This window comes from Pleurodeles waltl, chromosome 4_1 (assembly GCF_031143425.1).
Source record: "Pleurodeles waltl isolate 20211129_DDA chromosome 4_1, aPleWal1.hap1.20221129, whole genome shotgun sequence".
NCBI classification, from domain to species: domain Eukaryota; kingdom Metazoa; phylum Chordata; class Amphibia; order Caudata; family Salamandridae; genus Pleurodeles; species Pleurodeles waltl.
In genome coordinates this window covers 238319567-238335891 of record NC_090442.1, presented here as the reverse complement: position 1 = coordinate 238335891, position 16325 = coordinate 238319567, and the positions used below count along the sequence as shown (strand labels likewise).

Below are 16325 nucleotides of genomic sequence, written 5' to 3'. Positions count from 1 at the left end.
GGCTGAATAACTGGTTTGGTCAAGTACCACTCCCACAGACTCTCCCTAGGTTTGTGTCTTAACTCTGACTTTAATGTACTGAGTGGTGGCCCGTGGCCCTCCCCGACCCGAGTGCAGCTGATGGAGAGAGAGCTGGAGAAGCCCAGGATGCTGGCTGCAGTGCACGGACTTGCGGCGGCCTGGGACTGATGATGTGAGCGGGCAAAAAATTACCCTTACTCTTCACTGCGGTTATTGCAATGTGGCTGCTGCCTAGATTTATTAAGGCTGCACCAGGTGGTAGAGACTGAGGCGGTCATTCTGACCCTGGCGGTCAAAGACCGCCAGGGCGGAGGACCGCGGGAGCACCGCCGACAGGCCGGCGGTGCTCCAATGGGGATTCCGACCGCAGCGGTAAAGCCGCGGTCGGACCGGCACCACTGGATCCTCCACGGCGGCGCAGCTTGCTGCGCCGCCGAGGGGATTCCGACCCCCCCTACCGCCATCCACATCCCGGCGGTCCGACCGCTGGGATCCGGATGGCGGTAGGGGGGGTCGCGGGGCCCCTGGGGGCCCCTGCAGTGCCCATGCCACTGGCATGGGCATTGCAGGGGCCCCCGTAAGAGGGCCCCTAAATGTATTTCACTGTCTGCTGCGCAGACAGTGAAATACGCGACGGGTGCAACTGCACCCGTCGCACAGCTTCCACTCCGCCGGCTCGATTCCGAGCCGGCTTCATCGTGGAAGCCTCTTTCCCGCTGGGCTGGCGGGCGGCCTGAAGGCGACCGCCCGCCAGCCCAGCGGGAAAGTCAGAATTACCGCTGCGGTCTTTCGACCGCGGAACGGTAAGCTGACGGCGGGACTTTGGCGGGCGGCCTCCGCCGCCCGCCAAGGTCAGAATGAGGGCCTGAGTCCTGGGCCTTGGCATTCTGGGGTAGCCCATCTTCTGTCTGGCTGCCCAGGTGATTGGCTTGCTTCTTATTCTGCCACTCGGGGGCCCAGGGCCAAACTGAGGTCAATTGTGAGAGCGGTGAGGTAGGGGAGGGCATGATTTGGATTGATACCCAAATCCCCAGTTCAATCAAAGTGTTAGCCCGCAGGCCTTTTGGGCTGCATGTGCAGATGAGGTTGCAGGACTCTACTTAATAGGCTGTGCCTTCTTAGCAATTGACATTTAAGTCTATGGTGCACATCCGCTGATTTGGGCTCTAGGTGGTGGACATTATTCAGCACTCTTTGGCCTGGTGCCGCAATGACATCTGACATGCATTAGTCTGGTCATGCCCCTCCCCTGGTGGAGCATTGCTGGGGCGTGGAGGGACCTGAACAGCACCCCGGGGAGGGGCCCCTTTGATCTCCACGGTGTGCCATGTTAGAATTCAGAGTCAGATCCCTCTGGCCCACATAATCGATTGCCCCCCTGCACTGAAGAATGTGAGGTCTGCTCATGCCCCTCCCTTTGCGCCACTTTGGGGGTGAGGCGGGACCTTGAAGTCATCTGACTGTGACTCTCATCCCTCCTGACCCTAGACAACACAGACCTGCAATTCTACAGTTGGGTCAGGATGGGAAAAAACTGATGCACAACAGTCAAAAATTCCCTTTGAACAGCGCAGAGACACACATGTTGGACTTGCCCACAGATGACATGCAGCCAGGACAGGGGACTGGCGAGGGTCCATCTCAGGAGGCAGAAATACATACTATGGCCCTCATTATGACCTTGGCGAAGATCTGACCGCCGGATGGCCGCCAATGCAGCCGCACTCCCGCTGCGGTCATCATGAGATCCCCGCTGGGCCGGTGGGCGGAAACCTGGTTTCTGGCCGCCTGCCCAGCGGGGATCTCGGCCGCAACACAGGAGCCTGCTCCAAATGGAGCCAGCGGTGTTGCGGCCATGCGACGGGTGCAGTTGCACTCGTCGCGCTTTTCACTGTCTGCTATGCAGACAGTGAAAAGCTGCATGGGGCCCTGTCAGCGGGCCCCTGCACTGCGACTCCCCGTACCGCCAGCTTTTTCCTGGCGGTTCAAACCACCAGGAAAAGTCTGGCGGTCGGGGACTCGTAATCCCCTGGGCAGCGCTGCGGTCGAAATACCCTGGATTGCACCGCCAGCCTGTGCAATCGCCACAACAGCCCTGGCGGTCTTTGACCGCCAGGGTTGTAATGACCCCCTATGTTTCTAGATCTTAAACACAACTTACCCACCATTAATAGTAAAACTGACCGGCTGACTGATAGATTTGGTTGCCTGAAGGAAAGGAAAGGAAAGAGTTGATCAGCATGACAATAGACTAGGACCGCGAGAGCACCGCACGTCGGAGGTGGAAGATGGAATATCTGCAACTGGAGTGAAGTTGCTCAAGATAAAATGTGTCCTGGAGGTCATCCAGAACAAGAATGAAGAATTGGAAGCAATGTAATGAAGAAACAACTTGTGAATATTAGGCATTCCAGAGTCAATGGCTTTGGGGTGTGTGGAAGACTATATAGAGATGATACTACAAATGCTGTTCAGAGATGCACTTTCTGCTATATTCATAGGCAATTGCTCCTGCTCATAGATCACTTGGCCAGTGACCTTCCAGGGCGCCGGCCTGCCCGATAATTGCCAGGTTATTGAACTACAGAGAGAGAGAGACACAGTTCTGAGGCTGGGAAGAGATCAACAGACACTACCATGCAAATGTGATATCCATCTTCCCCGACTTTACTATGCAGGCCACAAGGAGAGATTTTCTACAATTGAGCCCTTGCTCCTAAAGACTGATGCCAAGTTCTTTCTGCTTTATGCAGCCAAGCTGTGAATCTAACCAAGCCGGTAAGACTCAATACTTTACAGATCCAAAAGTGGCTGCCAAATTTGTTAGAAATATTCTACTGACTGTGGCAAAGCTCCCATATGCTGCTTGGGATGCGGACTCAGGACATCTGAGTCAAAATGACTGAGCTGACCTGCTCCCTGTGTGGGGTGGGTGGTACTGCTTTGCCTGATGATACGAGCAGTAGCCCCTTAGCGAGACCCTTCCTGCACACTCACCAACAACACTGAGCTCAAACTGTAGAATTTGCAGTGTAAAAATGCTGGACATCTGCACAGAGGGGTGGACCTATAGTGTGCCCCTGCTGGATTATTCCCTGGTTAATGTCACTGTTCTCTCAATGGGGGAAATGTTTGGGTTGGGTTTGTGGCATTTGGCCCGATTGGGGGGTCAAAGTGGGCGGCAAGTTGAGATTTCATTAATGCTGACACCTTCTTGTTTTCCAATGGACCAATTGTATCTTTCCTTTTCTTGCCACTTGGCGGGCAGATGCAGTTTCTCTACTGGGGAGGCCCCGCACGTGCGCCTTGTGATAGCACACTCACACATAACTCTGGATGCAGGCTCTTACATGTGAAACCCTGGAATGTGCGGAGCCCCAACGACAGCAACAAGGTGAGACATGTCCTGGCCTATCTGCAGAAACACAGTGCAGATATTTGCATGCTGCAGGAACTTCATCTAACGGAGAGAACACAAGCGTGCCTGCGAGCGGTGTGGACTGGGGATCAGCATATCACTTATTATGGATAGTCATATTAATCCACAAGGGTTTGTTCTGATGCACACAGCAACCTCTCTGCGACCAATAGGGGGAATATGTTTTATTGGGTGGCACATTGCAGGGCCACCCAGTTAAACTTCTCTTGGACCTGGAGCAGTTCTCTGGGGAGGCAGCTTCAATGTGGTCTTGGACTGTAGAGTAGACAAATCTAGCAACTCCAAATGCCCACACCTGAATGCCAATGCACAATTGCGTCTCACAATGGTTGCCAATTACCTCATTGATCTCCAGCACTCCAGACACAGAGACAGTGTGGAAGGCACATGTACCACCACTACACACATAACATGGTCGCGAACTGGCTTGCTTTGCACAGGGAAGCATCACTTATGCTTACGCGCCTGGCCCTTAATAATTAAACTTACAAGGGGACGCGTATAGGCCGATGAACCTTTTGGATCGCATGGAGTATCCTAATCATGTAGCAGCCAATGACATCAATAATCAGTGTAATCAATCAGTAACCACTAAGAGAATCATTAGTCGCCAAAACAAATATAACCATCATTTCATGAATAACCACAACTCAATGAAGCGTTTAACAATTTTTATTTCCCTATTAACTACAATTCTAATGCATTTGGTTAACTCAAACTTTATTTAATCAATTCAGAATAATTTTATTAGTGACTACCAATAACACAATCTAATCAAAACTTTAGGAAGCATATATTCAAAAGCTTCAGCATAAGCCAACAAAATGGATATAACGAGATTAATAGCAGAGTTCAGCAACCAGTCCATCAATCATTTGTTACTATCAACGTCACCCAGGGAAAAGCCTTCCTAACCTTCCTAACCCAGATTAGCATCAGCATGTGGGACTTCACGCAAAAATAATTTAGGAAAATATGAATTTGGAAAATATCTAGCTAGGAGAAAAACTATAAAACAGCGCAGTTGGTACCTAGAAGAAAAGGCCCCAAGTTAGTCAGTGACATTTTCATAGCTATCTATCCACAAAATGGATCAGCAACAAAATCAGTCTTCGTCTTCAGGTCATCAAATAGATCAGCAATGCGTCAGGCTCTCAAGAGTATGAGCCCAATCTCGAACCCCGTCTCCTGTCGTCATCAGCATTCACCCCTTGTATCTGCCTAAATTCTCCTGCATTCGCATCTGGAGTTTTAGCCCCTTGTCATGACTTTTTATTAGAGTTTTACAGTCCGTCGCCCTAATTCCTAATTGGCCAGTTAATCAGCAGATATGACTCTAACCTATAATATTCATTTTACAAATCTAGGAGTTCTAATATTTCTTGTTTCTCAGTTCACGGATTAGTTCACTGTACGATGTCTTCATTATTCGGCTCTTCAGGTATCAAAAATATTGCATATTCCTCTTCTGTCAGTGCTCTCATTGTTCAAGTCCTGGGAAAGTATATATAGCCTACTCTACACATAATTGTATCAATTTGACTTCATTATCTCCTGTCCATCAGTACATTGCAGAAAATTCTAGCTAAGCCACTTTAACATTGGGTGGTTCATGGTCGGGTTAATGCATCTGCTTCTCTGCAGTGCGCTAGAAATTCAGCTCCTTGTTTGAGGCCTGGAAAAGACTAGGCCATAACTTCAGTTAATTCTACAAATTAATGCAAAACATAGGTTATACATCTCAATAAGACACATTATTATATTATTCTTACACTTTTTCATTATTTCACACATTTTTAGTTATTTAAGTACAACTTTCGTATAAGTGGCTGACATACCCCGTAGGCACATTTTCCAAACATGCACACTATTTTCTCTACAATTAATTTCTCAATGAGCTTTTGTTAACCAAAACACATAAACATTCATTAATAATTTCTAATTAGCATATCTGCGTCAACACTTACAATGCGGTCAATGCAACGCTATGCATTCACCATTCTGCCATTACCATGCATGCCTTTAGCACGCATGCCTTTACCACGCACATGCGTGGTGATAGCAGAGAGACCAGTCTAGCCGTCTAGTTGAAACAGGAAGCAGAGAGCAGAGGAGAGAGAGGTAAGTGGGGCTGGGGCTGCAGCTGGGTTTGGGATTGGATGTTGCGGTAGTTTTTAGGACAGGGCAGGGTTGGAGGGTCAGGGTAGTTTTTAGAACAGGGCAGGCTAGGTTTTAGGGTAGAGGGTATGGGCGGGGTCGTTTTTAGGACTGTGCAGGGTATGTTTTAGGGTACATGGTGGGGGCAGGAGGTCGGGTAGTTTTTAGGACAGGTGCGAGGTAGGTTTTAGGGTTCAGGGCAGGGGTGGGTAGATTGGGATCGTTTTTAGGACAGGATGGGGTAGGTTTTAGGGTTCAGGGCAGGGGTGGGTAGATTGGGATCGTTTTTAGGACAGGATGGGGTAGGTTTTAGGGTTCAGGGCGGGGGCCAGAGTTGGGGTAGTTTTTAGGACATGTCAGAGTAGGTTTAATGGTTCAGGGAAGGGGTAGGGGGGGTTGGGGTAGCTTTTAGGAGAGGGCGGCATAGGTTTCAGGGTACAGGGCGAAGGAAAGGGGTTGGGTAGTTTTTTGGACCGCACGGGGTAGGTTTTAGGGTTCAGGGTGGGGGCAGGGGTCGGGGTTATTTTTAGGTCAGTGTGGGATAGGGTTTAGGGTTCTGGTCCGGGTGGGTGTTTTGGAGTCGTTTTTAGGACAGTGCGGGTACATTTTAGTGTACATGGCAGTGAGGAAGGATTAGGGTTTTTTTTAGGACAGGGAGGGGTAGGTTTTAGAGTTAATGGCGGGGGTTGGGTAGTTTTTAGGACAGGGTGGTATAGGGTTTAGGGTTCAGGGTGGGGGTTGCTGGTTTTTAGGACACGCAGGGTAGGTTTTACAGTACAAAGCAGGGGAAGGGGGGTCAGGTTGTTTTTAGGACAGGGCGGGGTAGGCTTTAGGGTTTAGGGCAGGGGTGGGAGGTCGGGAAGTTTTTATGACAGGGCGGGGTAGGTTTTAGGGTTCAATGTGGGGGTGGGGGTTCGGGGTAGTTTTTAGGAGAAGGTGGAGTAGGTTTTAGGGTACAGGGAAGAGGAGGGGAAGTTTTTAGGACAGGGCGAGGTAGGCTTTAGGGTTCAGGGCAGGGGCGGGGGTGGGGGTAGGTTTTAGGACAGGGCGTGGAAGGTTTTAGGATTCAGGGCAGGTAGTTAGGTAGTTTTTAGGACAGGGTGGGTAGGTTTTAGGGTACAGGGCGGGGGTTGGGTAGTTTTTAGGACAGGGATAGATAGGTTTTAGAGTTCATGGCAGTGGTGGAGGGGGTTCGAGTAGTTTTTAGGACAGGACAGAGTAGATTTTATGGTTCAGGCCAGGGGCGGGGAGTGGAAGTAGTTTTTAGGACAGGGCTGGATAAGTTTTAGTGTTCAGGGCGGGGGTTCGAGGTAGTTTTTAGGACAGTGCGGGGTAAGTTTTAGGGTACAGGGCAATGAGGAAGGATTGGGGTTGTTTTAGGACAGTGAGGAGTAGGTTTTAGGGTTCAGGGTAGGGGAGAGGTGGTTCGGTAGTTTTTAGGACAGGGAGGGGTAGGTTTTAGGGTTCAAGGTGGGGTGTTGGGTAGTTTTTAGGACAGGGTGGGGTAGGTTTAGACTTCAGGGGCAGGGGGTTGGGGAAGTTTTTACAACATGGTGGGGTAGGCTTTAGGGTTCAGGGCGGGGGGACAGGGTCGTTTTTTGAACAGGGTGGATAGGTTTTAGAGGTCAGGTTGGGGGCAGGGGTTGGCGTGGTTTTTAGGACAGGGCGGGGTAGGTCTTAGTGTTCAGGCGGGGTGGTCAGGGGTAGTTTTTAGGATAGGGTGGGGTAGGTTTTAGGGTTCAGGGCGGGAATGGGAGGTTTGGTTAGATATTAGGACAGGGCGGGGTAGAGATTAGGGTTCAGGTGGGGGCAAGGGTAGTTTTTAGGACAGAGTGGGATAGGTTTTAGGGTTCATGGTGGGGGGATGGGTAGTTTTTAGGAAATGGCAGGGTTTAGGGTACAAGGCAAGGGGCAGGGGGTCAGGTAGTTTTTAGGGCAGGGTGGGGTAGGCTTTAGGGCAGGGGTGGGAGGTCGGGGTAGGTTTTAGGACAGGGCAGGGTAGGTTTTAGGGTTCAGGTAGGGGGCGAGGAGTCACTGTAGTTTTTAGGAAAGGGTGGGGTTGGTTTTAGAGTTCAGCGTTGGGAGTTCGCAGTAGGGTTTAGAACAGGGTGGAGGAGGTTTTAGGGCACAGGGTGGTGGTTGGGATGGACGTTTTTAGGACAGGGCAAGGTTGCTTTAGGGTTCAGGGCAGGGGAGGGGGTAGTTTTCAGGACAGGGCGGGGTAGGTTTTAGGGTTCAGGGAGGGGGCAGGGCGGGGGTCAGGGTAGTTTTTAGGAAAGGGTGGAGGAGGTTTTAGGGTACAGGGTGGTGGTGGGGGCAGAAGTTTTTAGGACAGGGCGAGGTAGCTTTAGGGTTCGGGGCAAGTGTGAGGGGTAGTTTTTAGGACAAGACGGGGTATGTTTTATGGTTCAGGGCGGATAGTTGGGTTGCTTATAGAACAGGGTGGGTAGGTTTTAGAGTACAAGGCGGGGGTTGGGTAGTTTTTAGGACAGGGCTAGATATGTTTTAGGGTTCAGCGCAGGGGTGGGAGGGTCTGGTAGTTTTTAGGACCAGGTGGGGTAGGTTTTAGGGTTCAGAGCAGGGGCGGGTGTTGGGGTAGTTTTTAAGACAGTGTGGGCTAGGTTTTAGGGTACAGGGCGGGGGGTTGGATAGTTTTAAGACAGGGCAGGAAAGGTTTTAGGGTTCAGGGCAGGGTTGTGGGTGGTCCGAGTAGTTTTTAGGACAGGACAGACTGGGTTTTAGGGTTCAGGGAAGGGGCGGGGAGTACTTTTTAGGACAGGGCAGGATAGGTTTTAGGGTTCAGAGCAGGGGCTGGGGGTCGAGGTAGTTTTTAGGACAGTGCGGGATAAGTTTTAGGGTACAGGGCAGTGAGGAAGGATTTTTTTTTTTTTTAGGACAGTGCAGAGTAGTTTTTAGGATACAGGGTAGGGGAGAGGTGGTCTGGTAGTTTTGGGGACAGGAAGGGGTAGGATTTAGGGTTCAGGGTGGGGTAGTTTTTAGAACAGGGCAAACAGGTTTTAGGGTTCAGGTTGGGGGCAGGGGTTGGCGTAGTTTTTAGGACAGGGCGGGGTAGGTCTTAGTGTTCAGCCAGGGTGGTCAGGGGTAGTTTTTAGGAGAGGGTGGGGTAGGTTTTAGGGTTCAGGGCTGGAATGGGAGGGTTAGGTGGGTGGATATTAGGACAAGGCGGGGTAGGGATTAGGGTTCAGGTGTGGGGGCAAGGGTAGTTTTTAGGACAGGGTGGGATAGGTTTTGGGGTTCAGGGTGGGGGGATGGGTAGTTTTTGGGACACGGCAGGGTAGGTTTTAGGGTACAAGGAAGGGGGTCAGGTAGTTTTTAGGACAGAGGGGGTAGGTTTTAAGGTTCAGGGAGGGGACGGGAGTCGGGGTAGTTTTTAGGAAAGGGTGAGGTTGGTTTTAGAGTTCAGGGTTGGGGCGGGTGTTCGGGGAAGTTTTTAGAACAGGGTGGAGGAGGTTTTAGGGTACAGGGTGGGGGCGGAAGATTTTAGGACAGGGTGAGGTAGCTTTATGGTTCAGGGCAGGAGCGGGGTAGTTTTTAGGACAGGGTGGGGTAGGTTTTAGGGTTCAGGGAGGGAGCGGGGGTCGGGGTAGTTTTTAGGAAAGGGTGGAGGAGGTTTTAGGGTACAGGGTGGGGGCAGAAGTTTTTAGGACAGGGCGAGGTAGCTTTAGGGTTCAGGGTAGAGGCAGGGCGAGGGGTAGTTTTTAGGACAGGGTGGGGTAGGTTTTAGGGTTCAGGGAGCGGGCGGGGGTTCGGGGTAGTTTTTAGGAAAGGGTGGAGGAGGTTTTAGGGTACAGGGTGGGGGTGGGTGCGGACATTTTTAGGACCGGGCGAGGTAGCTTTAGGGTTTAGGGCAAGGGCGGGGGTCGTTTTCAGGACGGACGGGGTAGGTTTTAGGGTTAAGGGCGGGTAGTTGGGTAATTTTTAGGACAGGGTGGGTAGGTTTTAGGGTACAAGGCGGGGGTTGGGTAGTTTTTAGGACAGGGCTAGATAGTTTTAGGGTTCAGGGCAGGGGTGGGAGAGTCTGGTAGTTTTTAGGACCGAATGGGGTAGGTTTTAGGGTTCAGGGCAGAGGCGGGGTGTTGGGGTAGTTTTTAAGACAGTGTGCAGTAGGTTTTAGGGTACAGGGTAGGGGGCTGGATAGTGTTAAGACAGGGCAGGAAAGGTTTTAGGGTTCAGGGCAGGGGTGGGGGTGGTCCGAGTAGTTTTTAGGACAGGACAGAGTAGGTTTTAGGGTTCAGGGAAGGGGCGGGAGTGGGAGTACTTTTTAGGACGGGGCAGGATAGGTTTTAGCGTTCAGGGCAGGGGTGGTTCGAGGTAGTCTTTAGGACAGTGCAGGGTAAGTTTTAGGGTACAGGGCAGTGAGGAAGGATTGGGGTTGTTTTTAGGACAGTGCAGAGTAGATGTTAGGGTACAGGGTAGAGGAGAGGTGGTCCAGTAGTTTTTAGGACAGGGAGGGGTAGGATATAGGGTTCAAGGCGGGGGTTGTAAACTTTAGGGGTAACGGGTAGTTTTTAGGACAGGGCAGGGTAGGTTTTAGGGTTCAGGGTGGGAGGGGGTAGTTTTTAGAAAGGGCGGATAGGTTTTAGCATTCAGGTTGGGGGTGGGGTTTGGGGTAGTTTTTAGGACAGGGCGCGATAGGTCTTAGTGTTCAGGCGGGGGTGGTCAGGGTCGTTTTTAGGAGAGGGTGGGGTAGGTTTTAGGGTTCAGGGCGGGAGGTTCGGTAGCTTTTAGGACAGGGCTAGATAGGTTTTAGGTTTTAGGGTTCAGGGCAGAGGTGGGAGGGTCTGGTAGTTTTTAGGAATGGGCGGGTAGGTTTTAGGGTTCAGGGCAGGGGCAGGAGGTTGGGGTAGTTTTTAAGACAGTGTGGGTAGGTTTTAGGGTTCAGGGCGGGGGTTGGATAGTTTTAGGACAGGGCAGGGAAAGTTTTAGGGTTCAGAGCAGGGGTAGGGGGTCCAAGTAGTTTTTAGGACAGGACGGAGTAGGTTTTAGGGTTCAGGGCAGGGGCAGCGGGTGGGAGTAGGTTTTAGGACAGGGCAGGATAGGTTTTAGGGTTCAGGTAGGGGTTCGAGTCAGTTTTTAGGACAGGGTGGGGTAGTTTTTAGGATACAGGGCGGGGGTCAGTAGTTTTTAGGACAGGGCGGGGTAGGTTTTATTGTTCAGGGCTGGGGTTGGGTAGTTTTCAGGAGAGGGAGGGTAGGTTACAGGGTACAGAGTGGAGTTGGGTAGTATTTAGGACAGGGTGGGGTAGGTTTTAGGGTTCAGGGGCGGGGGGCGGAGTAGTTTTTAGGACAGGATAGGTTTTAGGGTTCAGGGCGGGGGTAGGGGTTCAGGGTAGTTTTTAGGACAGGGTGGAGTAGGTTTTAGGGTACAGGGCAGGGGGTCTGTAGTTGTTAGGACAGGGCGGGTAGGCTTTAGGGTGCAGGGTGGGGGTTGGGTAGTTTTTAGGAGAGGCCGGTAGGTTAAAGGGTACAGAGTGGGTAGGTTTGAGGGTTCAGGGCAGGGGTGATACGGTCTGGTCGTTTTTACGACCGGGTGGTACCCGGTTTTAGGATTAAGGCAGGCGCAGTGGGGTCAGGTAGTTTTTAGGACAGTGCGGGGAAAGTTTTAGTTTACAGGGCAGGAGCTGGGGGCTGGTAGTATTTAGGACAGGGCGGGGAAGGTTTTAGGGTTCAGGACAGGGGTGGGTGGGTTAGGGTAGTTTTTAGGACAGGGTGGGTAGGTTTTAGGGTTCAGGGCAGGGGTGGGGGGCCAGGGCAGTTTTTAGGACAGTCGGGTAGGTTTTACGGTTCAGGGTGGGGGTTGGGGGGTTCAGGTATTCTTTAGGGCAGGGCGGGGTAGGTTTTAGGGTACAGGGCAGGGTGGGGGTGTTGGTTAGATTTTTGAACAGGGTGGGGTAGGTTTTAGGTTAGGGGGGTGGGTGATGGGGCAGTTTCTAGGACAGGACAGGGTTACTTTTATAGCTAAGGGTGGGGGGTTTAGGGCTCATGGCAGGGGAGGTGGAAGGGGCGGTATTAATGGGTTGGGCAGTGTGGAGTATGGTATTTGGTGTAAGGGGACAGGGCGGGGGAGAATTTACCACACATGTTGCTTTACCAAACATGCTTTTATAATGAAATTTGTGGTAAAGGCATGTGTGGTATGGACACGGTCGCTGTTGAGACCACGTTGTTAAGGCATGCATGATATTCTCATGCGTTGTTCCATCATATGTCCCTTTGCACGATATAAGATACATGAACCACAGACGTCACACACCTGGTGTGAACACTATCTGATCACACTCCAATACTACTGGAGATGACTCCCGCTGACTGTAAAATGTGTCCTTCTGTGGGGGAACTACTGGTCGGGGCATCGTGATCAGGTGTTTCGCGATGAGGCCCAGACAGCTATTGGGGAGTACTTTGAACACAATGCTGGCTCAGTGACAAATCAATCACCTTATGGGAGGCGATTAAGGCTGATAGTCAAGGGGTATGCTTAGGGTAGCAGGCAGGCATAATGTGAGCTCTGCGTGAGAAACTTGCGCGTTGAAGAGGCTATCCGTGATCTGGAGTGACAGTACTTTGTGACTAGTAGAGCATCCATACTGGCAGACATCTGAGGCAAACTCACTGATTTTGAAGAGATAGTACATTACCTAGGGAATGAGGCCCACGATAGATGCTAAGGTGAGGGGTAGAGGATGGGGAAAACCTTAGCTAACTTGCTACTCAAACCATGGGCAAGTGATTACATTGCTGAATTGCAAGATGACAACCATTGCATGCATGTTGAAGTTGTAGCCATACAGAGAGAAATGTCCAATTTCTATTCCACATTATATATGACTAAACAGACTGGGCCCCCACCTGACCCAGTCTCTTACTTTGATTCAGTACTGCTGCTTTGGCTTGAGGAGGGTCATCGTGGCACTTCAACATGCCTTTTATAGTGGAGGAGGTGATTCAGGTCATATGTGCAATGCCTGGAGACAAGTCCATAGTTTTGGATGGCCTCACTGCCGCATTTTATAAAGAGTTTGTTTAGATCCTTGATCCACACCTCCTCGCCATGAACGAGGAGACCCTTGCAGCAGGAGTTCTTCCCCTCCCTGTCGATTAAGCAGCCTATTCACCCCTTCGATTCCACTCACTGGGCACCCCTCCCTGCCTATTATGCTTGATGTGGACACCTGTGGCAGAATGCTTCACTTACAGCTGACAACCATGGGAGTCATCTACACGAACGGCCCTTTCATCCTGCCACAGCAGGCCCTGCAAGGCTCTGATGTCATGCTACTGGACAAGTTCATATATGCACGTGTACACACACGTGCTACATGACTCATTTCCAGCAGCCCCGCTCACGTTCCAGGTGTTTGAGGTGACGCTTACATGCCCTTCCCCACGAAGACTGATTACACGGATTTACACCGGCACGCAAGAAGAGGCGCTGGTCCAGGTCTCAGGGGCCCAGCAAGTGTGGGCCGCAAACCTTGAGACCCCAGTCACCGAAGTCCAATGGAAGTTTTGTAGAGCTCAATCTCAGGTGCTTTTGCCCAACTACAGGCTGTGCCTGGTCCATTTCAAGTGTATGTATAGGCCATACTGCTCCTTGGAACGAATGCAGAATATGGGTCTGATAAATGATGCACATTGCATGCCTGGCTCCTGCATTGATTTTATTCACCCAGCATGGAATTGCCCAGAAGAGGGATGTCACAGATTCGCTGTGATGGTCCAGGCATGGAGCAGCGTCTCAGATCAAACTAGTGGCGACCCTCTGTGCCCAGGGGGGACATGGGAGCCTCTGTACTCAGGAAGCAAGGACTGCTTCAGGGTTCCACAAGGTCAAAAGGGGAAGTGGGCCTCACAACGAAGGGAGGCTGCGGTGAGGTGACAGGAAGCCAAAGGAAGGAGATGACCGTGTACTTGAGGCGGGAGGAAGAAGATGCAGGACCCGAAGAGTGCAGGAGGCGAGAGGCAGTTGATGCGGGACTCGAAGAGTACGGGAGCGAGAGAAAAAAGACACAGGACCCGAGGAGTGTGAAAGGCGAGGGAGAAATGAGGTGGAACCCAGGGACCAGGGGTGGCTCCTCCATAGGGGCGGAGGAGCGTCACCCCCACCCGCAGTGGCAGCTGCAAACCTTTTCCCAAAGAACAGTCATAAACTGTGTTTATGATAGCTTTTTGGAACATGCTATATTAGAACGACTCGGTTATGACAGTGAACATTATCGGGTGAAATGGGGCAGTCACGATAACCCATGGGCCCTGTTTTTCCGAATACAAGATCTCAGTGTCTGGCGGCTAAAACCCAAGGAGTTCACCAAGTAGGAGCTGGTAAACAAAATAATATTGGAACAGTTTTTGGAGGCTCTCCCTAGATCCACCAGACATTGGATCCGACAACATCCGAATGTAACCGCTCCTAATGCCCTTGAGTTAGCTAGTGCCTATCATCATACAACTGAGACCAGAGAGTATCCCCCTCAAGGGACCCTAGCCCCTTCCCCAAGAGACAAAAAACATTCCTCCAGGAAAACTGCCTCATAGAGGACCCTTAGAGGCCCCTAGACTTCCTCAACTTCAGGTAAGAGAAGTAGTGCAACAGCCTCAGTGTTATAAAAGCACTGAGTGGGGCCACTTAGCTCGGAATTGTCCACATCAGGCACAGAGTCCTCAACCAATGGAAGTAGGACTGTCAAAAGGAAGAGTACTATGCACAACAGACAAGGCCTACAAATATATTGTTGAAATGAAAATAAATGGTCAACCCTCCCCGGTCCTGATAGATTCTGGGTGTCGACATTCTGTTATTAAGGCAGAGATGGTCTTTCCTCATCAGTGGAAGGAGGATGAAAAAACAGCCATTACTTGTGTTCATGGCGAAACCAGAATCTACCCAATAGCTCAGGATGAGGTAGAATGGAGAGGATATAAGGAGTCTTTCAAGGTGCGAGCTAGACCCGACGTGATAGAAGACCTCAACCTAGCAACCGATTATAGCAACTTTTCCATCTTGTTGAATAAAGCAGCCAGTCAGTCAGGAGGATGCCCCAAGCTGGTATCAGAGGCCCCGTACCATAGGGAAAGCCTAGAGGGAGGTAAATAAAGGAAGAAAATCAGTCATAGGGAGAGAAGGGAAAATAAGAAGAAATATTTCACAACTAATATACGGCATATCCTCTTTTTCTTTCCTACAGTACCCACTGGAGAGAACCATCTGGGAAGTTTTCGGGCCTGTCAGAGTGAAGATCCAACACTCCATAACACGTGGGTTCAGGTTATTCAAGAGGTCCCAGACAAGGCAGGAATATTCTTTACAGTCAAGCGGGGTTTGGTGTTTATAAATGTAAAGAACCGAGTAACATACAAAAGCTGATAGTCCTACACCTAGGCCACACCCCACCGTGTGTGGGGGGGGGGTTGACATGACAGCAAGGAAAAGACAGAGAAATACCTCCTCAGCCATTTCTATTGGCCAGGTGTCTGTTCCGACATACGTAAATACTATGCTTCTTGCACACGATGCCAACTTTCTAAAACTCACCCACTTCCCAAAGCACCATTATATCCCTTACCCATTATTGATATACCCTTTTCCAGGATGGGTATGGATCTGGTAGGGCCATTACTTTCCTCCTCATGAGGATATCAATATATTTTGATTCTAGTCGATTATTCAACTAGATATCCTGAATCTATTCCACTTAAAAGCATCACTACTCAAGTGGTGGCTCAAGCCATGATTGAGTTTCATTCCAGAGTCGGTTTCCAAAGAAACTCCTGACCGATCAAGGTACCGTCTTTATGTCAAAACTCATGACCCAAATATGTGACTTGCTAGGTATCAAATAACTAAGAACCTCTGTATATCATCCCCAGACCTACGGTCTTGTAGAGAGATATAATTGAACCATTAAGTCGCTCTTAAAGAAGACCATTTCGGATGCCGGTCGAGATTACGATTACAAACTACCTCTAGTCCTATATGCCATCCATACACATACTCAATCTTCCACTGGCCACAGTCCTTTCGAACTGGTCTTCAGACTGCAGCCTAGATCTCTCTTAGATATGGCTGTGGAACAGTGGGTTGAAGAAGAGGATGAGGGGAGGAACCTCCTGAAATATGCCTGTACCCTTAAAGAGAACCTACACTCCTTATGGGCAGAGGTCCGGAATCAGATGAAAAAGGCCCAAGAGAGACAAAAACACTATTATGACCAGACCAATAAATTACAGGAAATCCGAGTCGGTATTAAAGTCCTCATACTGCTCCCCTCCTCCGAATAATAAACACCTTGCTAAATGGCAGAGTCCCTATACAGTGACAGAAAGATTGTCCCCTGTCACTTACAAAGTAGCAGTGCCACATGCCAGAAAAAATGAACAAATATACCACATCAATTTACTAAAAGAGTGGAAAGAGACAGAGACAAACCCTTGTGTACAAATCATTGTGTCGTTAGCGACCAATAGTCAACCTCTTGAGATACAATTTCTCCCATCAGGATTGGAAGAAAAATAACTTTTACCTGAGATAAATAACAGCCTTACTGAAGAACAAAGACAATTATTATATTTGATAGAACACAACAAAGAAGTCTTTTCCTCAACCCCAGGGCGAATGATATTTATTCAACATCATATCCATACAGAACAGGGAAAGCCTATTCGCTTAAAACCATATAGGATTCCTGAGG

The 16325-nt window shown here is 50.1% G+C and overlaps 1 long non-coding RNA gene across 2 annotated transcripts in view; it reads right to left on the bottom strand.

The window, feature by feature from the left end:
• Positions 1 to 4156: 4156 nt before the first annotated feature.
• The window catches only part of LOC138288501 (uncharacterized), a 121462-nt gene continuing 109293 nt past the window's right edge, over positions 4157 to 16325 (bottom strand). The window contains exon 3 of one of the 2 annotated variants that reach the window (XR_011202422.1): positions 4157 to 5168. This is a non-coding gene — a long non-coding RNA (uncharacterized lncRNA). The remainder of the gene's footprint in view (positions 5169 to 16325) is intronic. The other variant, XR_011202423.1, reaches the window with a different exon arrangement.